Raw genomic sequence first — 22,201 nt, forward strand, 5'->3', positions numbered from 1 at the left:
TGATGGCAGAGGAGTCGAAATGTGCAACTTAATATAGAATGAATGCACGTGTAAACATAACAAGAACCTAACTTCATCATGGATAATCCGGAGTGTCGGTGACTGGGGAATTGAGACGCGTTCCGTCACTCGGAGTACGGAACGTACCTCGTTTCCCGTGCCCGGGCTAACTCCCATCCCGAACACGATGCAATATGCATGACACGCATGGAATGCAACTAAGATACAGCCTAGCATGCACAATGCTATGAAAATGAGATGTCTCGAAATGCGTGCACACGGGCACGCAAACCGAGGAATGGCATAAATGCGATCTAAGATACAACCTAGTATGCACTATGCTGTCAAAATGAGATGCCTCGAAGTGCGTGCACACGGGCACGCAAATCAAGAAAATGACATACGCAATGCAAATGACATGGAAATATGATATGGGCTTATACCAACATGAGAGAGCCTCAGCGACACTCACATAGGATGCGGATGGATGAAAATGAAGTGCCACGAAATGCGTGCACACAGGCACGCAAACCGAGGCAATGGCATACGCAATGCAAATGACATGGAGATATGATATGGGCTTATACCAACATTAGAGAGCCTCAGCCACACTCACATAGGATGCCGATGAATGAAAATGAAGTGCCTCAAAATGCGTGCACACGGGCACGCAAACTGAGGCAATGGCATACGCAATGCAAATGACATGGAAATATGATATGGGCTTATACCAACATGAGAGAGCCTCAGCCACACTCACATAGGATGCCGATGGATGAAAATGAAGTGCCTCGAAATGCGTGCACACGGGCACGCAAACCGAGGCAATGGCATACGCAATGCAAATGACATGGAAATATGATATGGGCTTACACTAACATGAGAGAGGCTCAGCCACACTCACATAAGAGGCCGATGAATGAAAATGAAGTGCCTCGAAATGCGTGCACAAGGGCACGCAAACTGAGACAATGGCATTCGCAATGCAAATGACATGGAAATATGATATGGGCTTATACCAACATGAGAGAGCCTCAGCCACACTCACATAGGATGCCGATGGATGAAAACGAAGTGCCTCGAAATGCGTGCACATGGGCACGCAAACCGAGGCAATGGCATACGCAATGCAAATGACATGGAAATATGATATGGGCTTACACTAACATGAGGGAGCCTCAGTCACACTCACATAAGAGGCCGATGGATGAAAATGAAGTGCCTCGAAATGCGTGCACACGGGCACGCAATCCGAGGCAATGGCATACGCAATGCAAATGACATGGAAATATGATATGGGCTTACACTAACATGAGAGAGCCTCAGCCACACTCACATAGGATGCCGATGGATGAAAATGAAGTACCTCGAAATGCGTGCACACGGGCACGCAAACCGAGCCAATGGCATACGCAATGCAAATGGCTAAAATGGCATATAAAATGCAACATGGACTTATACTAACATGAGAGAGCCTCAGCCACACTCACATAAGAGGCCGATGGATGAAAATGAGACAACTCGAAATGCGTGCACGCGTGCATGCAAACCGAGGACCGACCCTCAGGCGCCGAAATGCCACTCTAATGAGACATGGCAAAGACATGGAAAATGATATGCAAACACGCAATTTTCAGTAGCAAAATGAGGGGTAAAACAGCCCCGAAACGAGGCGAAATGACACCCGATGCATGGAACCTCTCCCGAAATGCAAATTAGGCGCATAGAATGAACTACAGCTATACAAAGCATGCATAATTGGTACACGAGATGAAAAGACAGAAGCAAGGCAGCCTCAAAATAAGAATTTTTACAGTACAAATCATGGCCAAACAGCAAGCAAAGATAGGGCAACAATGGCATGCAAAAATGGCCCTAAACATGAGATTATGAAGCAACTCATAGCTGCTAACTCTAAACAGGTTAGGGCCCTTCAACAACATTGAAGAGGGGCCAAAAATAAGCCACTTTACAGAACTGTAAAAACCCTAAAAACAAACATGGATATGGCTAAGCTCTTATGCAAGAAAAAGGGCCAAAAGGTGGCCAAAGAGGCAAGTGGCATATGCAAAGCCCAAACTGAAAAATTCCCTTCTACAACATTGAATAGGGACCAAAAATATGCATATTTACAGAACTGTAAAATGACCAAAACAGTATAAAAACATGCTAGAAATGCAATGCAAAAGGAGGCTCAAAAGTGGCTATAACACAAAGTCTACAAAATATTCCACAAACGGCCAAAGACCCTTAATGAAACTTGAAGAATGGGCCAAAATAAGACTATTTTAAGTTCTGTAAAATGACCAAAAATGAAAGCATAATGGGTTTCCAAAACATGCAAAAATGGGGACCAAAGAGGGGATATAACATGAAGTGGCACATGGAGGTCCCAAACAGTGTTGAGCCCTTATTAAATGTTGAAGAGGGACTCAAAATAAGCCTATTTTTAGTTCTGTAAAACACCCAAAAACGGAAGCATAATGGGCTGCCAAAGCATGCAAGAAAATAGCATTCAAGGAAGATTTTGAAGCAAGTGCAAGATGGGGGGCTCAAACAGGGTTGAGCCCTTAAGAAAAAGTAAAAAAGAGCTCAAAATAAGGCCACTTTTAGTTAGGGCCGGAGCTCAAATCAATAAGCATGTATGGCTAAGAAAATATACCAAAATAAGCTCAAAAAAGGAAAAATACTACTTACCCTTGAAGGCTTGACTTTGGTTGCCTTTTGGCTTGAGTTGCAGCACCTTTAGCCTCTGGAGAACACCTTCAAACTTCTGGAATAGAGGATGGAAGGGTTGGGGTTGGTGTTGTAGAATAAATGGTGGTGTTGGACTTGGAGGTTTTCAAGGAAATGAGAGAGATGGAGGAGGATTTTGAATATCAAGCTTGAAGACCAATTTTTCTAACCCCTAATACAAAGGCTTGCAGCTGGTTATAAGGAACAAAAAGAGAGTGTAAAGGTGGGGAAAAGGTGGGGGAAAAGGAGGCAAGTTTTCCCTCAAAAAATATCCCCCGGATACAGATATTTTCTGGGGGATACAGCTATACAGCTGTAAAGTGTGATTTGTGAGGATCATGGCCGGCTGGTTTTTGGACTTGAGGTGGCCGGCCGGCCACCACCCCTAGCCGGCCGGCTAGGGGTCAAAAGGGTCAACTTGCTTTAGTGGCCGGCCACCACAAAAGGGTGGCCTCCCAGGTCTCCTCTGCACAACCCTGTGGTTCGAATTTGGAAACTCTAAAACAGGAGAGAGAACAAGCCACTTCTAGGGGGGGTCAAAAGGGTCAGGTTACATTAGTGGCCGGCCACCAACTTTTAGGATCCTCCCAAGTGTGTACATCACAAATATGTGGTTTGGGGTTGAAGAAAGTGGCCCGAGGGTGTTCAACATTGGCTCGGAAGGAGGGGTTCAAAAGGGTCAAATGGAATTTCTGGCCGGCCATAGACTTTTAGGGTCCTCCCATGTGTGTACAACACAAATATGTGGTTTGGGGTTGAAGAAAGTGGCCCCAAGGTGTTCAACATTGGCTCGGAAGTGAGAAAAACGGGTGTCGGAGGGCGAAAATGGAATATAACTGGTTGCCAAGATAATTGCTGGCCTCCCACCCTCCAGTGACCTTCCTGGTAATGAAACAGAGGCACCTGCCAAAAATGAACGAAAACTGATGCAGAACGAATGCTTGGGGGCCAAAACACGCAGTTTGGGGTCCCGAAAACGGGCTGTTAAGCACCGAAAGTGGCATTCGGCCACGAAGTGGGTTTCTCAGACCCCAGTGTCCCTCAAAAGGGAGTAGAAAGGAAGTATGCCAAAAATCAGAACAAACGGAGATGGTTAGGCGGTCCCAAATCGAGGCACACGGCCAACGGTCCCGAAAAACCGGAAACCGGACTCCGAAATGGGCAAAATGGCCTGCGGCCACAAAATGTAGCCCGCGGCCACTGAGAGATGGTCTACGGGACCTCTCCCTCCCCTCGGGAAAAGAAACATAGAAAATCGAGTCTGGTTCGCAAACCGAGGCAAGGCACAGAAGAGGGTTCGGAAGTCCGGAGGCAGGGCTCACGGCCGCGACTCTGAGACTTCTGAACGAGCACAATATGTAGTATCACCGAGCGCTCAACTGGTGATGTCTGAGTCTCAAGATCGGTCAATAATGGGGTGTCTACAGAGGCATCCTCATCTACCTCTAAGTCGGTCCAATCCAATACATGCGACAGATCCGGCTTGTACTTCCGAAGCATACTAACATGAAACACGTCAAGCACTCCGAACAACTACGGCGGCAAAGCTAAACGGTAGGCAACTTCGCCAATCCTCTCAAGGATCTCAAAAGGGCCAATAAATCGAGGGGACAACTTCCCACTCTTCCCAAACCTCATCAAACCCCACCTAGGGGATATTTTCAAAAGGACATGATCACCCGCCTCAAATGCCAAAGGCCTCCTCCTACGGTCGGCATAACTCTTTTGGCGACTTTGGGCTATAACAAGCCTCCTACGGATAAGCTCAACTTTCTCCGTCGTCTCCCTCACCAACTTCGGGCCCAAGAAAGATGCATCACCCACCTCGGCCCAACACACTGGAGACCTACACGGTCGGCCATACAAGGCCTCAAACGGTGCCATGTCAATACTCGATTGGAAACTATTGCTGTAGGCAAACTTTACTGAGGGCAAGTGCCTCTCCCATGACCCACTAAAGTCAAGGACACAACCTCGAAACATATCCTCAAGGATCTGAATAGTACGCCCGGACTGCCAATCAGTCTGAGGATGGTAAGCCGTGCTAAAGGTCAACCTAGTGCCCAAGGCACTCTACAAAACTCTGCCATAACCTAGCGGTAAAACGCGGATCTCTATCTGAGACGATCGACACTGGGACCCCGTGCAACCTCACTATGTCCCAAATATACAAGTCGGCAAGATGATCTACTGAATCTCCCACGCACATAGGAATGAAGTGCGCTGACTTAGTCAACCGATCTACAACCACCCAAATAGCATCACTACCCCGGTGAGTCCTCGGTAGACCTACAACGAAGTCCATTGTGACATGCTCCCACTTCCACTCGGCTATAGGCAAGGGTTGTAGCAAACCCGCTGGCCTCTAATACTCGGCCTTCACTTGCTGACAAGTAAGGCACTTCAATACGAAAACTGCCACATCCTTCTTCATACCCCGCCACCAAAATCGGTGACCCAAATCACGATACATCTTAGTGCCTCCCGGATGCACCGCAAGGCGTGAATGGTGAAACTCTCGGAGTACGTCCTCTCTGCAAGACTCCGACACAAACAAACGGTCTCGGTATCTCACACTCAAGTCGAGATACACAATCAAACCCTTCTCAACCTTTCCACTGGAGATCTTCTCCCGGAGGGATTCCACCTCAAGGTCACTCCCCTGCGCCTCTACCACTCGATTCACAAGTGTAGGCTACGCAACCACAGAAAACAAGGCCGTAGACTTAACAGATTCGCCCAAAAGCAAATCAAACTCGCCTAGTGCACCCAACATTTCCCATTCCCGGATGGCTACACAAGGTACATCACTAAAGGATTTCCTACTAAGGGCATCGGTCACAACATTGGCCTTCTCTGGGTGGTAATGCAACGCGAAGTCGTAATCCTCAATAAACTCCATCCACCTCCTCTGGCTCAAGTTCAAGTCTTTCTGTGTAAACAGATATTTCAGACTCTTATGATCCGAGAACACCACAAATCTCTTACCGAACAGGTAGTGCCTCCAAATCTTTAAGGAAAAAATCACAGCTGCTAACTCTAGATCATTTGTAGGGTAATTCCTTTCGTGTATTTTCAACTGCTGCGAGCCATAGGCTACCACTTTCCCCTCTTGCATTAACACACAACCTAATCCCTCTCGTGAGGCATCACAATAAATCGCATAACTCAAACCTCTCTCTGGAATAATCAACACTAGAGCGGTGGTAAGTCTAACTTTAAGCTCTTGGAACGACTTGTTATAAGTCTCACTCCATACAAACTTGACCCATTTCCGCGTCAATTTAGTCAACGGCGAAGCTAGCCTGGAGAAATCTTTCACAAACCAGCGGTAATGCCCAGCTAATCCCAAAAAACTGCGAATCTAAAAAATACTCTTAGGCTGTGCCCAATCCTTCCCCGGAGACTACATGGCCTAAGAACTTAACCTCTCTTAGCCAGAACTCACACTTCCCAAACTTAGCATACAGTTTATGGGCTCTAAGCAACTCAAGCACCACTTTCAAGTGTTCCTCGTGCTCCTCCTCAGAAGGTGAATAAATCAGAATGTCGTTCACGAAAACGACCACAAAACAATCTAAAAAATCTCAAATCTATTTTGGAGAAACAACGGGACCCTTTCAACTGGTCAAACAGATCATCTATACGGGGCATAGGGTACTTGTTCTTAACCGTAGCCCGATTCAATTTCTGGTAATCAATACAAAGTCTCTAGACACCATCTTTCTTTTTAGCAAAGAGGGTCGATGCTCCCAACGGCAAAGTACTAGGGCAGATAAAGCCCTTATCTAGCAACTCTTGGAGCTGAATCTTCAACTCACTCAACTCGGCTAGGGCAAAATGATACGGTGCCATAGAAATTGGCATCGTGCCGGGCACTAAATCAATAGAAAACTCCACCTCTCGCTGGGGTGGCAAACTAACAAGGTCCTCGGGGAAAGACGTCTGAGTACTCACAAACCACTCTGGGTAACTCAATCTGGATCTCATCACACTCACTACTCATAAAGCTAGCGAGGAGACCACTAAGCTCACTCCGCCCTCACGAATCATACACTGGTGGCAACACTCTACCAACCCGATCCCCCAAGAAATGGAAACAATCCCCGCTCAAGGTACATACAGTAACCCTCTGGCTGTAGCAATCAATAATAGCCCGGTATGACGATAGCCAGTCCATACCCAAAATCACATCAAAACCCGACATAGCCATAACTACAAAAGAAAATGGAAGCTGGCGGTCGGCGACCTCAATATCGTAACCTCTACACCCTTGTTTCAAAATCAACTCACTCTCAACAGGTGATACAACACAAATAGGAGAAGCTAACTGTGCCAACTCCAACCCCAAAACAGATGCAAATGCAACAGATATAAAGGAATGGGATGCATCCGTATCAATCAACACATTGGCAACCGAGTTGCAAAACAAAAAGGTACCTCTCACAACTGATGGAGCCTGTACAAGATCCTACGTGGTAACAGCATACACGCGCCTGAAGGTCTCTAATCTACCTGCTCACCTCTCGGAGCAAAAGGTTGCTGCAAGGATTAAAATGATGAGGCTCCCTGATTGGCCCTCGAGGCCTGAACAGACTGAGCTGGCTGATAACTCTACCTCGACCCAGATGCACCAGATGTGCCACTCAACTGCGAGCAAAACCTCTTCAGGTGCCCCGCCTGACCACACTGGTAATAAGAGAGCAGCTGGCCTCTACCCTGACTCTGGCTCTGAGGTCTAGCCGAAGATGAAGCTGCTCTTTGACCTCCTCCCCTCTGCGGGCAAGCTGGAGACTTGTGGCCCAACTGACCACACTTATAACAGGTAAAGTCTCCCTGACTGCCTCTCCCAGAACCTGAACTCGGCACTGGAAAGGTAGATCTCAGAAAAGCACCCTGGGACAGCTGAGGGTTAGAACCCCTCTGCCTTCTACCATCCCCCTGGCCATCCTGACTCCTCTTGGAGCCCCTCATCCTCTCCTCCTCCTCCTCCTCCTGCATAATAATCTCCATATGGGTCGCAGCATCCACAAGGCATCCACACTCCCAGGTCATGGACCCTGCAACTCTCATCTTGAGCCTGGTCCTTAACTTTTTCTCAAATTCAAGACAATGACGTTCCTCAGATGCTACTAGCTCAGGAGCAAACCTCAATAAGCTAGTAAATGCGGCCTCAAACTCGGCCACTGGTGTACTCAGCTGCTTGAGCTAATAGAACTGATCCCTCAGCTTCTCCCTGACAGCGGGAGATAAAAACTTCTCCTGAAAGGCATCAACGAAAGCCTCCCAAGTCCCTCCAATACGGCCCCGCATGAACTTCCACCACTGACCCGCATCTCCCTTCAACTGGAAAGACGCCAGGGTCACCTTCAATGCCCCGTCTTCGATGCCAAGCATCTCAAACGTCTTTGTCATCTGCTCAAGCCACTCATCAACCTTCAGTGGCTCTTTAGGATCACCCACAAACTCGTCCGGATTCGACCGGAAGAACTCTCTCTTCAAAAAAGAAGGCCCTGCCTCAGCAACATGGGCCTGGACCTGATTCTCAACTCTGAGAATGTCCATAGATTCCCTCAAAGCTCCTGCCATCTCGCAAGCTAAGGCACCCATGGCCTACTGACCTACTGGCTCGGCCACATTGGCCTGACCAACACCCTCCTGCTGTGTCGGAATCTCATCCAGTATAGGCATCTCATGCCTCCTAGGCCTACCTCACCTACCACCACGTCCCCGTCCTAACATCCTAATAAAGGTAACGAAGAACATTAGCACATTCACAAAAGTGCCGAAGCTATTTCACTCGCGTCCTAATACATTGGACAATAGTAATTTATTCCGCGTAAGCACATAATCACATAAGCACTTACGAATTTCGTTTTCGGATAATGACAGTCCCAAGGCGTTGCTAGAGTTCTAGTTAGAAACAGCATTGTTCAAGTGCTTTTTGAACAGGACTCCCAGAAACCCAAGGATCCAATCAACATCCTAGAAACTAAATTCCATACCCACTTAGTCAAGTAAACATGTTATCACATAAGCACATAACATCATACATAAGCCTCTAACAAGCGAGACAAACCCATTGTGGTACTAACCACTTCCCACGTACCCAAAGTATTCAAACCCGGTACGCTTTGATACCAAGTTGTAATGCCCTCAAAATAAACTCATAATCATACATTCATGATACAAGAGAGAGATATCATATTCCCAACATCAAGGTATTCTTACAAGAGATATTACATGTTGACAACAAAAGTAAATGCCGTATAGGCTTACAACTTTCCAAGTCAACACTTGGGTTCAACAAAAATAGAGTTCTAACTCTTTACACAAAATAAGCCCTTGGCTTGATATACATGTAATACACAAAATAATCACAAAAGTAAGCATTCAGCTTCTACAACCTCCCAAGCTACATCCTTGGAGGTGGCATATCACCTGCACCTAAAAATGATGTCCCATATAGGGTGAGCCAACGCCCAGTAGAGATATGCTAAACATAATATGAGCAATAACTAAGATATTAGCATTTGATAAATGTTTAACTCGTATAAACCAACTTATTACATATTCCAGTTCCATGACAAATATGCCCATGTTTCATTCCACTTTCCTTTACTTAACCAATTCAATTCATAAACACGGCTCAGAACCTGGCCAAACAATTCAATTCAAAGTCATGGCTCAGAACCTGGCCAAACAGTTCAATTCATAATCATGGCTCAAAACTTGGCCAAACAATTCAATGAGACTATAACTCATATTAAAACACTTCCAATACTTCAATTAAATACACATATTTGCTGTATTAATGGAGTCCATCCCCCATCTCCTCCCAAACAGGTTTGAGAGTTCATCCCCTATCTCTTTTCAAACCATGAAGTACATCCCCATTCTCCTCCCAAACAATATACATATACAATATATTTAAACACTTATCATATACAATGATCAAGCAAAGCACATATTCAATGTGTTATTACATCCCTTATATTCAATGACATAACCAATTGATTAGTTTTAATTCACCTAATCATCATGCAGTGTCTACAACAATCAAGACTATCCTCCACCGATAGCCCAAAGCAATTATTTCTAAATAGATAATAAATGCGTCAACAGATAAATTATCAACAATTTCAAAGGCGAGTGATTAATCAATCCAACTCCACCATTCATTCTCATAACTTCTCAATTTCGTTATTTCAAAATCAATTTCATTACCTCATAATAAATGTCATTAATTTCACAAATGACCCAATTAATCCCAACTAAGGTATTTTTCCCTTTTCCCACAATATTGACCTAAAGGTCCAAATATCATCAATGGACCTCAATAACTTCATTTTAAGGCTCAAATACACATATATAGTACAATGGAACAAAACCCCTCTTTACACATTTTAAGGTTTCAAAACCCTAACTCCCAAACTTTCCCGACTACAACATTAAATCAAAATGACTACAAGTTTATGCCAAAGATCATAAATATGAGTAGTTAACCTAAAAGTTTAAAACCCCAGGGAAAGATGAAGAAACCCAAAGATGTTCCAAATCAACACTTTTTCAGATCCAAAGATAGCCCAAGCCAAACTCTACCTTTTATACAAAGGAACCAAGGTAGAAATACTCTAGAACTAGATGGATTCTTAGAGAGAGTGAGAGAGTGAAGAGAGAGAGACTGCCGAAATTAGGGTTTTGAAAAGTTAGAGAGGGAGAGAAAGTTAAAAAAGTGATTTAAAATGACCCAGCTGCAATCTGATATACGTATGACCCGCTCGAGTGGAGAATAAGACGCTCGAGCGTCAGACACAAAAACTTAACCCGCTCAAGCGCCAAGGCACAACAGCAAAACAGTACCCGCTCGAGAGTAGATTACACTCCTCTAGTACTTTTACAGACTTCGAACACCCGCTCGAGTGTCAGATACCCGCTCGAGCGCGACCCGCTCGAGCGTAATTAAATTCGCTCGAGCGCGAAAAACAGACCTACAGTATTTTTGCAGACGCACAAAATGCTGAAAGGATGTAAACTCCGCTCGAGTGCAAAGGGACCCGCTCAAGCGGATCATCAAAAATCTGGGCAACAAGAATAGAGACCAAAGCTCACCCAACCTGTTCGGAACACGCCCAAGACATTTCTAAACTCAACTTCAAAGAGTTAAATGACGGAAATGTAATACAAACAACAACAATCATCCACGGAACCGAGTCCGGAATACAATAAACAATGAGAGGAAAACTGGGATCGCTATAGATATATTGATCGTGTTTTGGAGAGATTCAATATGCAGTTTTGTTCAGCCAGTAATGCACCTATCATGAAGGGTGATAAATTAAGTAAAAAACAGTGTCCAAGGAATGACTTGGAAAGAAAACAAATGAAGGACATTCCATATGGATCAGCAGTAGGGAGCTTGATGTATGCCCATGCATGTACCAGACCAGATATTAGTTGTGCAGTTGGAATGTTGGGAAGATTCCAAAGTAATCCTGGAATGAAACATTGGAAAACAGTGAAGAAAGTTATGAGATATCTTCAAGGAACAAAGGACTATATACTCACCTATAGGAGGTCAGAATAGTTAGAAGTGACCGGATACTTAGACTCATATTTTGCTGGTTGCCTTGACAGTAGAAAATCTAGATTAGATTTTGTTTTTCTTGTAGCTAGTGGTGCAATTTCATGGAAGAGTGTGAAGCAGTCCACTATTGCTTCATCTACTATAGAGGTTGAGTTTGTGGCATGCTTTGAGGCTACAAATCATGCTTTATGGTTGCAAAATTTCATCTCAGGACTTGGTGTTGTTGACTCAATTGCCAGGCCGCTAAAGATATATTGTGACTATGCCGCATTAGTTTTCTTCTCTAAGAATGGAAAGTACTCCAGTGGTTCTGAACACATGGAAGTAAAGTACTTAATTGTTATAGAAAGAGTCCATAAACAACAAGTGTTAATTGAAAACTTAAGCACCTCTCTTATGATTGCTAATCCATTCACAAAGGGATTGCTACCAAAGACATACAAAGAACATGTTATTAGGATGGGTCTTTTAAGCAACCCATGATGTGTATGGTTGATCTTGAGTGCTTATTTTTATTTGACACTATTTGCGCAATAATAATTTTGTTTCTATTTTTCTTGTTTCTAAATGTGTGTATACACATTAATTTGAATATTGATAAACAGGAAATGTCTTAACAAGACAAATTATAGAGGCCTTTCAGGCAAATAATTACATATCCCGATAATGGACTGGGTTAGTGAAGGTTATCGATGGTGTGGTGCATAGAAAGAAATATGACATAAATGTTATATAACCGCTATGACTCACATTGGTGATCTGAAGTAATCACAGTATTATAGTCTCTAATATATCTGAACTTATTGGCTATTTTTAAAATTTCATGATCACGTGTCAAACTTTTTAGTGTGGAATCCAGTGAGTCAAATTTTTTATCAATTGCATATTTTTGAAAAAAAAAAAACTTATAATTGAATCATAATCGGCTTCATGGGCCAAGTGGGAGAATGTTCAATTTATTCTCTGGTGTGGCCCAATCGCCTACATATCTTTGACATGTATTGTTTTATTTGGACTCCACAATTAGATAAAGCCAATATTTGAGATAAAGTTCAGTAATTAGAATTTTAAATATGACATAATTACTCTTTTAAGATAAGAAGGAAACCTTGATAGACACGAATTCTTCTGATATAGTTTATCTGGCCCTCTTCTCTTCTCTACATAAGGATGAGTGACTACCCTTTCATAATATGAGTATTTTTCCATCACTCAAAGTTTTATAGTCATCCTAATTAAGAGAGACCGAGAGAAAAAGGTGAGCCAAGAATTTAAGGTTCAACTATTAGGGGTATTTTCTCAACTTCTCTAATTCAATGGCTGACAAAGGTATATTCGTTTTATTTTTAAGATGTATTGAATTCAAGATCCTATAAGGTTCTATCACAACTAGCCCTAGGCTAAGGCCATTAAGGCCTGTACTTTAGGCCCCAAAAATTTGGCCCAAAATTTAGAAAAGTATTATAGCATATTACAAATATAAATAGGCCCAAATTATTTTTGTTCTTTTAGGACCAATCTAAAGGACCAACAAATATTCTTTTGAGCCCATATTTGTTTATAAGTGTGGTTTGACCCGATTGAAATTAAAATAGATACCAAAGGTTGGTGGTCCTTGAATGAGAAACACTATATACGGGGGATTCTATTTACATCCAAAAAATCATTAAGTACACCCAATTTCTAAGTACACCCTATTTAATTATTTAAAATTTTATTTTACTCTTATTACACCCTATTATTTTTTCCAAATTACCCTCAAGGTAAACCCAAATAATAAATAATAAACAAACTAAAAAAGCTAAATTATTTCAAAAACTTTTCAATACAAAAAATAATTCTCAAATACAAGGGGAAAAAAACTTATAAGCACATAAGCATTATAAATACAAAAAAAAAAAATCAAACTTCTACAGAAGCATTATAAAACTTTTCAATACAAAAAAGAAAAAACTTTTAAATTATAAATTATCCACAAGAATGCTCATGGAAAAGTAAAAACCAAGCTTATAAGCACATAAGTATGAAGCACTAACAAAAATGAATAATTCTCAAATAATGTACTATATGATCTTCTTCTTCTTTTTATTCTTCATGGTCTCCGTTTTCTTTCATACTTGTTTGTTAATGCTTCAATGCTTCCCCTTCTCTCTGATTTTCCCTCCTACTTGTTAACTTTGCATTCCTTTGCTTCCTCTTCTCTCTGCCTTTTTCACATTTTTGTTTTCCAACTCATATTAGACATTTTTCCTATATAAAAACCTCATGTAAACAAGCAACATTGGGGGGGGGGGGGTGGAGAAGTTTTTAAATTACTAATTCTTGTTTTCATACTTGTAGCAGTTTACTTTTAATTTATTTTAACTTGATATATATATATATATATATATTTAAACTAATATTTGTGAAAGAACGCTAAAATGGTGTTTTTATTTGTATATTGATGAATGAATCATCTTAACAAACCATTTTTAACTGATTTTCAGGACCATTATGTTATTATTTTTAGTGGGTTTGATATGATTTATTTTATTTTTTAATTTTTGGGTAGTGTGTTCAAATCCACCAGTTTTATGTTTTTGTTTTATTTTTATTGGTCTTTTTTTAATATTATTTTATAGATCTAGGTAACAAAAATATAAGTTTCTTGTAAAATCTTTCTTCTAAGGTCTAGGGTTTCAAAATAATAAAAAAACAATGATGTTGATGATGATTGTAACACTCTCAAAATATTATACAAATCAACCATTCATAAGATCTGGAGACATAATAGAAATGTTATATTTTCATTCATCAGAGTTAATATTACAAAAGATGTCACATGCATTACACTTTCATAAATGTTCAACTTGAAAATATAGCATGTAACTCTAGTTTAGAACAACAAAATAAATGCCCTAAGGGCTTACATCTTTCCAAGACTTCGCTTGGTTACAACAAAAGAAGAGTCTAGTCTCTATACAAATAAAGCCCTTGACTTGAATAAACATTTAACTCAAAACAAAATCACAAAAGTGGAGCCTTCAGCCCCTAAGCCTCCCAAGCTATGTCCTTGGAGGTGACATGTCACTTGTACCTGAAAATAGTTTCCCAAGTAGGGTGAGTTAAAGCCCAGTAGAGATATGCTAAACCATATATGAGAATTAACTAAAATATTAGCATCAGATAAATGTGCAACATTCTTAACCAACACATATTCTTTTCAAAGTCATTCAATATAGATAACCAATATCTTAATTCATTTCCATTCTACCATTTCAGGTAAATCAATTAGCCAAATTCATTATTATCAAGCAACCAATATGAGACTACAACTCAATGGTTCACAATTTGATACATTCATCAAATCCAATACTTCTATTTCTTGCCATTTTACGGAACCACGGCTGAGGGAACCGACACCCACAAATATATAACATTTCGGGACTTTCACCTTGGACACTCCGGCCAACGTAATTATCAATGGAGTCCATCCTCTATCTCCTCCCAAACAATGGAGTACATCCCCTATCTCCTCCAAACAAAGATACATATACAATGTATTTAAACACGTTGTCATATATAATGACCAATCAAATCACAAATTCAATGGCTTAATCCAACTGTCATATTCAATGACATAATCCAATTGATTAGTTTCAATTCACTTAATCTTCATGCAATTTCTATAACAATCATAGCTATCCTCCACTGATAGCCCAAAGTAGATATTTCTAAACAGATAAATAAATCTAACAAACAGATAATTTATCATATTTTCCATAGATGAGTGATTTATCAAATCCAATTACACAACTCACTCGTGCATTCTTCAAATTTCATATTTCTCATAACAATTTCATTATTTGTACCAATAATTTATTTAACTCATATTAGGGCAAATCTCCCCATTTTCAAACATCAACCCCCCAAGACTCAATTTCATCATTTATATACAAATAACCATTTTCGAGACCTCACGTACACGTATGGAGCCCCAAATAGAAAACCCCTCTTTCAAAATTCAAACCCAAACCCAAACCCTAACTTCACCCAAACTTCCCAACTCCACCATTTATGCAAAAATGACACATATCTAGGTTAAAACCCATATTAAAGAGTTGAACATCCCTACCTTAAGCTTAGATGAGAGAGAAGAGAGAAAGCTCAAGAGTCAGTGGTGATGAAACCACGTTTTGCTCCGATGAAAATGAAGCCCTAGATAAGCTCTACACTTAATCTCAAAGGAGCAAGGTGAAAAGATCACTCTAGGTAAGTAGATCTAGAGATTTAAGTGAAAAAGTTTGAGTTTTAGAGAGAGAAGAGAGAAATCACGGTTTAAGAGAAAAAAGTGGAGGAAAATCATGAAAGAAAAATGGTTTGGGACTATTTATAGTAGTAAGAAATAGCCCTAAAGTCAAATAAAATAATAGGCCCAAAAACCCCCTTAGATAGGGCCTATTCGGACCTCAAAAATCTGGAAAAAAAAAAAAAAAAAACACACAGGGGTTGACCCTTTGGGCATGGGGGTCGACCCTTTAGGTAGAAAAGACAATCTGCACAAGCAAAGGGGGTCGACCATATTTTCCAACAACTAACACACAGACATAAGAGGGTCGACCCTCCCCAATCTGGTGTCTACCCTATTTTCCAGCAACTAACACACAGACATAAAAGGGTCAACCCTCCCCAGTCTGGTGTCTACCCTATTTTCCAGCAACACTTCTAGAAACTTCATCAACAAGTAAGGGTCGACCCTTAGGAAGGCTAGTGTCGACCCTAGAATAGAATTTCTAAGTCTCCAAGGAACTTTTGACAAGAATAAGTGCGAGCAACCAAACCCAACAAGTTTAAATCGGATTGTACTCCTCCAAAAACCCATAACAACACCAACGATTTCCAAAATAAAAATAAATGATTTAAGTACACTTTCCCATAAGCTTTGAAGGATACAGGTGCTACAATGATGGTGAGTTTTGATAAGGTGGATTGGAGTTTTGGAGGGAAGATGAAGAAGAAGAAGAAAAAGAAGAAATAATTTTGATCTCTTGAGGAAGAAGACACAAAGATTTGAATAGGAATAACTGATTATGGTGCACCATGAGGGAAAAAAAAATATTTTAGGATTTAATATGTGTTGTCCTTATTAATAAATTCATATTAGGATATAATAAGAATTTAAATTTAAATTGGACGTATTGAGACATATTTTGGATTCGAATATAATCCCCCCACTACATACACATATAAAATGTTAGTGGCCTAAAATTCTAGCTTGGCCTAAAAATATTAAGATGAGTGGGCCAAGCCTAACCCCCACACTCAATCCATTCCAGCACAATTCTAGCTTGGCCCAAAAAGATTAAGATGGGTGGGCGAAGCCCAACCCCCATACTCAATCCATTCCAATAAACCTCAAGCCCAAGGTCCACGGACCGGGACCCGGCAGTACGCGCGCGTGTGGCAACTTTTTGCATAACCAGCTTGGACCATAGTCTTGGTCGAAGTCCATCCTTGAAGCATCCATAATTCCCTTCCTTCGGAAAATTTGGATGCCCCAAAGGGCTTACACCCTTGTGCAAAAAATGGGATTTAAATATCGATCAATGTTCTCCTCTATAATCAATGTGGGATATAAGGTTTTACACTTTTCTCAACACCTCTTTTATGAAGCCAACTTAATGAGTCAATTCCTCGTTCAAACCTGAATGGTTTTTAGTCATTCTTTTTGTGGTGTAAATATTTTATTACAAAGAATCTAAACCCACTTTATTCCACCTCGATTGAACATTGACACCCACTTCAATATTGTATTAAAGTCATCAAAAAATTATTATTTTTTCAATAGATTTTACCTTTGTGTCTATAATTTTAATTTCATCAATTTATATCTCACGCATTCAATTACTTGTCATATATTGTTAATATTTTAAATGAAAAATAAAAGGACCAAATGTCATTTACCCTATAATTGCTGGTGTTGACTTGTATTATCCGTCTAAATTGGGGCAAACAACACAACTCAATAAGTCTCTGTTTATCTCTCATTTTTTTGTTGGGTGGGTTGGGGAGCTCAAAAGAAGAATAGTATCAATCTATTCATGAACAGCGTATAGGCTAGAGTTGGTTTTACGATTAGAAAAAAACAAACAAACAAAAAAAAAATTATTTAAAAAAAATATATATATATGTAGGAGATGCATAGGCTGAGCACAAAATGTGTAATGAAAAAAGGAGGGCTATTAGCATTAGATCCAAACAAAGGATATAAATAAAGCCCAATCTATTTGGTCATCTTCAAAGCCCAATGGAGCTACTATTAGTTGTATCTTGTGGTGGAGAAAAGCTACACCACTTTCTTTGTCGAGAAGCTAGTCACCACAGAACAACAAACAGAAATAGAAACAAAGCATACGGATGTATCGGAACTATATCGCTGCATTTATGGATTTAGGCTGAAACATATCAGGAATCGGACGCTACATCTCACCGGTATTTTCCGGTATGAGTCTACCGGCCGATATTTATGGTTACATGTATATTAATTTATACAGTTTTAATTCTCACAGCTATATCTATCATTATAGCGAGGAGGATGGAGGATATTTTGCTCGAGTATTCAAATCCAGAAGAGCAGATCTCAAGGCCGACTGACGGATTACTGGCACAAAGACTGGTGTTGTTCAAGAAGCTGGCATTGAAAAAAGTATTTTCAAACTCAGCTGGGATTCTTCCAGTGAGATAGTTGGAAGACAAATTGAGGGAAATTAGCTTTAAAAGGCCAATCTGAGTCGGAATTTGACCTGAGAACTCATCCTTGACAAGTCCAAAACAGTGAGGCTTGGTAAAACACCAAGTTTTGCAGAAATTGAACCTGAGAGTTGGTTTCGACTGAGATTCAGAGTTGTCAGCGACTTCCATGAGACAATATCTGATGGAAAATGACCAGAACATAGAATCCCATCGAGCAGCAGAGTTTTCAATTGAGAAAGTGTTGTCAATTCTGTTGGAAATGGTAGAAAAATTCTGGGTCTCAAGTTTGGTCTATTTTTTAGGTGGGCCCCGTGCGTCGATTTACTCGGGTCAAAGTGGTAACGCGTTCTATGCCGCGTTGTGATTCACGTGGTATATTTGGTTGCTCAAAACCATTACTGAGTGAATGGGAAATTGAAGCCAAAGTGTGCTCCATGGAAATGGAGTTTTGGTGGAAATTCCTTAAGGTTGTAAAATGGCTTGTCCCACATTGATTTGATGGGAAGTTTTGAAAGGGTTTATAAGGCATGGGTTTTGGTACTTGGGGTGTGCCCAAGGGGTACCCAAGTGTTTTAGAGGGAGAGGTTATGGGCAAAATGGGCTAGACCCATTGGACCCAAAAATCACCACACACGCGCGCGCGCGCCCTGCCGCCGTCCGGGCAGGCTGGGCTAGGCTGGGCTTGGGCTTGGGCGCGGGTGCCTGTGAATTAGTGCACACCCAAACAGGGCCTTCCCGTTTTTTGCTATCTATTTGAATTATTAACAGATTCAAATCTGTTTGAATTCAAAACCAACAGGTATCATAGTTGTTCAATTCAAAACCTAGAGCCACCATTCCATCTATAAATAGGACAGCCCTCATTTGGATTGAGAGAACTCTAATTTTTGTCCTTCATCATTCTGCAAACATCCTCTTCATTTTGCTGCATTATTTTCTTGTCAGAGAGAGTATAAACACTTTGTGTGTTCGTTAGACAAACAATTTGTAGTGCTGCTATTGTTTGTAGTAGATCATTTTATCCTGGGAGATAGACGTCCACATTCTGAAAGCACCATGGAGAGGACGAATCTGTCTTAAGGACACAGTGTCAAACACTGGACTTGATCAGATTATAATTCGAAGAAATTAAATCAAGTAAGTTATTTAATTAATTTTTGCGTTATTGTTATTTATTTAAATCAGATTTTAATTTTGTTTTTGTAACAAAATAAAATTTGTTTTTATTTATTTATTTATTATTTTGAGTTTGATTTTTGTAATCAAACAAATTCTCTCATTTTCTTTATTTCTTTAAATTCTAGTTGTTGTTTTGTACACAATAGAATTAAATATTTTAAATATAGTGAAGATTGTCCTACAAATTCTTGGGGAATTGTACCAACAAAGAGGTTGTTACTTGCACACAACACTGTTATAAGTCTTCGAAGAAGACAACCCAGTTGGGATTTCACCTGAAAGCTTGTTATTACTGATCTCGAGTTGCGATAAATGTGGTGCTAGTGTTCTTGGAAGCTGACCGGTAAAGGAGTTGTCACTAAGCATCAACAATATCAGATTGATTGATGTCCACAGACCAGCTGAAATACTGCCAGAAAGGCGATTACCATTAACCCGAACAATCAACAAACTCGAACAATTGCCAAGTGAATTAGGCAATTCACCACTCAAATTGTTATCAAATGCCACAATTCATTCATACATTCTCCCAATTTCACATTACTTCTAAACAGATATACAATCTTTATAACAGATAATTCATCAAATTTCCATAGGTGAGTGATTAAACAAATCCAACTACACCATTCATTCATACATTCTCCCAATTAACCCGAACAATCAACAAACTCGAACAATTGCCAAGTGAATTAGGCAATTCACCACTCAAATTGTTATCAAATGCCACAATTCCTATTAGTCCACCATTAGCGCACAAGTACTCCGGCAGCTTACCGGTGAAATGGTTCTGGTCAACTTCAGACCCCTGAAGAATGGAATATTGCCCCAAGTCCGGTGGCAATGTTCTAGAGAGATTGTTGCTGGACAATCTTACATATGTCAGCGACGGAAGGCGACTAATGCTTTCCAGTATCTCCCCCGAGAGTTGATTGGAAAATAGAGACAAACGCGACAACTCTGTTAGTGCACCAAAATCATCCGGAATTGTTCCTGTCAAGTTATTTTCGGATAAATCAATTACCTCCATCTTCAAAGCTTCAATGGGCTGAGTAATTGGCCCGAAAAAGTGATTTTTGGAGAGATCTACTATTCTTAAATTCTTCAGCAGAAACAAACCACTCGGAATTGTACCAGTCAAGTTATTGTTTGACAAGTCCAATTCCTCGAGCTCTGCTAAATTCCCAATTGATTCCGGGATTTCACCAATCAAACTTGAATGTTTGATCAATAGTTGTTTAAGTTTCCTCAACTGGGTAAAGGTGGATGGTATTGCCATCGGTGCAAATTCATTGTCCGACAGCTCCAGCCATTCGAGCCTTGACAGGTTACCAATTTCTGGCAGGAAAGAGCCGTTAAACAAATTTAGAAAAAGCCAAAGGGTTGTGAGCTCGGGGAACCGCCCGATGGCTGCTGGAATATCGCAGGTGAAGTTGTTGCCGCTGAGGTTGAAGGTCCGGAGATGAGTCGAGAACCGGTCAACATCGCCTGGAATGTAGCCCACGAACAAGTTTTGGGAGAGGTCTAAGGGCATGTTTGATTGGGTGGATCAGAGCATGGGATTGGAATTATTAATCCGTGGGCCCAATTATCCTATGTTTGTTTTAACATTTTGGTTTAGGATAATTAATCCAATGGATAACTAATCCAACAAATTTGTAGGATTATTAGTAATGGGATAGGGGTGGGATTATTAATCCAATGGTTATTAATTCAATTGGATAGTGAATACCACACTAATTTAATAGGATTATTAATACTTCACTATTAGTTTTGTGAATCAAACAAGACCTAAATGTTCAAGCTTGGTACAGTTGTAGAGAGCCGTAGGGAATGGTCCGGGAATGTAATTGTACTGGAGATCAATCGCGGTGAGGTTTTTGAGGTCACAAATGAACGGTGGGATTTGCCCGGTGATGGTTTTGTCAATGAGGGAAAGTCCGGTGACGGAGCCATTGAAGCAGGTGATCTCAGGCCAATTACAGTGGGTGGTGGAGTTGGAGCTTCGTGGTGATGGTGTCCAGTGGTTGATGGAGGGTGGATTGGACTAGTGTCGTTTGAGTCCGAGTAGGATTGTTTGTTCTGAATCAGTAGATTGGGAGTTTCCTTGCAAGGCCATGATGAGGAGTGGTACGGAGAATATGGAGAGAAGGATTTGAAAAGCTGTTGTTGAGGTTATTTTAGACATTATATAGGCCGGTTTCGCGGGCTTTTTTGGGTGGAACGTTGCGTGGGAAGTGCTGGTGGTAGGTGTTTCATAACTTGAGTGCTAGTTGGTTTTATAATGTGATCAGGTCAACCAGCCAGAGTCGAGTCAATGGCTAAAGAGACAAAACTTGACTGACTTTGTAGAGCGAGCTGTTCCGTTTTGATTATTTGAATAATTGATTTCATAAAGTGTGTTTTTTTATATTATTTAAAAAAAAAAAATTAAGTCTATTTGATAATCGTAATTTTTTTTTATCTCATTTTTTTTTTTGATAAAATAAACGACAAATTTATTTTTCAAAAGATAATAGTTATGACTTTGATTATGACATATAGAGGTGTTAGTTAAGACTTGATTATGAGATGTGTTATTAAGACTTGAATATGAGCAGGGGCGGGGCCATGTTGGGCTCAGGGGGGTCACCCTTGAGTTTTGGGAATTTTTTTTTTTAAAAAAACATAAAGAAAATATATTAAATAAAAAAATTATAAAAATATTATTTAAAGTGAAATGTCAATGACATTTTTAAAATTATGAGAACAATAATGGTTATTTTGATTGAAAATAAAGAGGCTATAATAAGTCATATTATTATCTATAAATTTTAATATACTGGTGATATCTATCATTATTGACATGCAAATGTAATAAATTTCAATGAAGATATAGAATTTATTGAATTGTTAGTTACATTTGACATGTGGAGTTTATCCTTCATCTGTTTCTTTCCATTCATAACTAAAATGACCGCTATATAAATT

At 40.4% G+C, this 22,201-nt stretch overlaps 1 pseudogene; it reads right to left on the bottom strand.

The window, feature by feature from the left end:
• Positions 1-21,419, bottom strand: part of LOC145805589 (uncharacterized) — a 123,350-nt pseudogene extending 101,931 nt beyond the window's left edge.
• Between the last annotated feature and the right edge of the window lie 782 nt (positions 21,420-22,201).

The sequence above is a fragment of the Camellia sinensis genome, chromosome 13, assembly GCF_055761805.1.
Source record: "Camellia sinensis isolate YWXY chromosome 13, ASM5576180v1, whole genome shotgun sequence".
Taxonomy (NCBI): domain Eukaryota; kingdom Viridiplantae; phylum Streptophyta; class Magnoliopsida; order Ericales; family Theaceae; genus Camellia; species Camellia sinensis.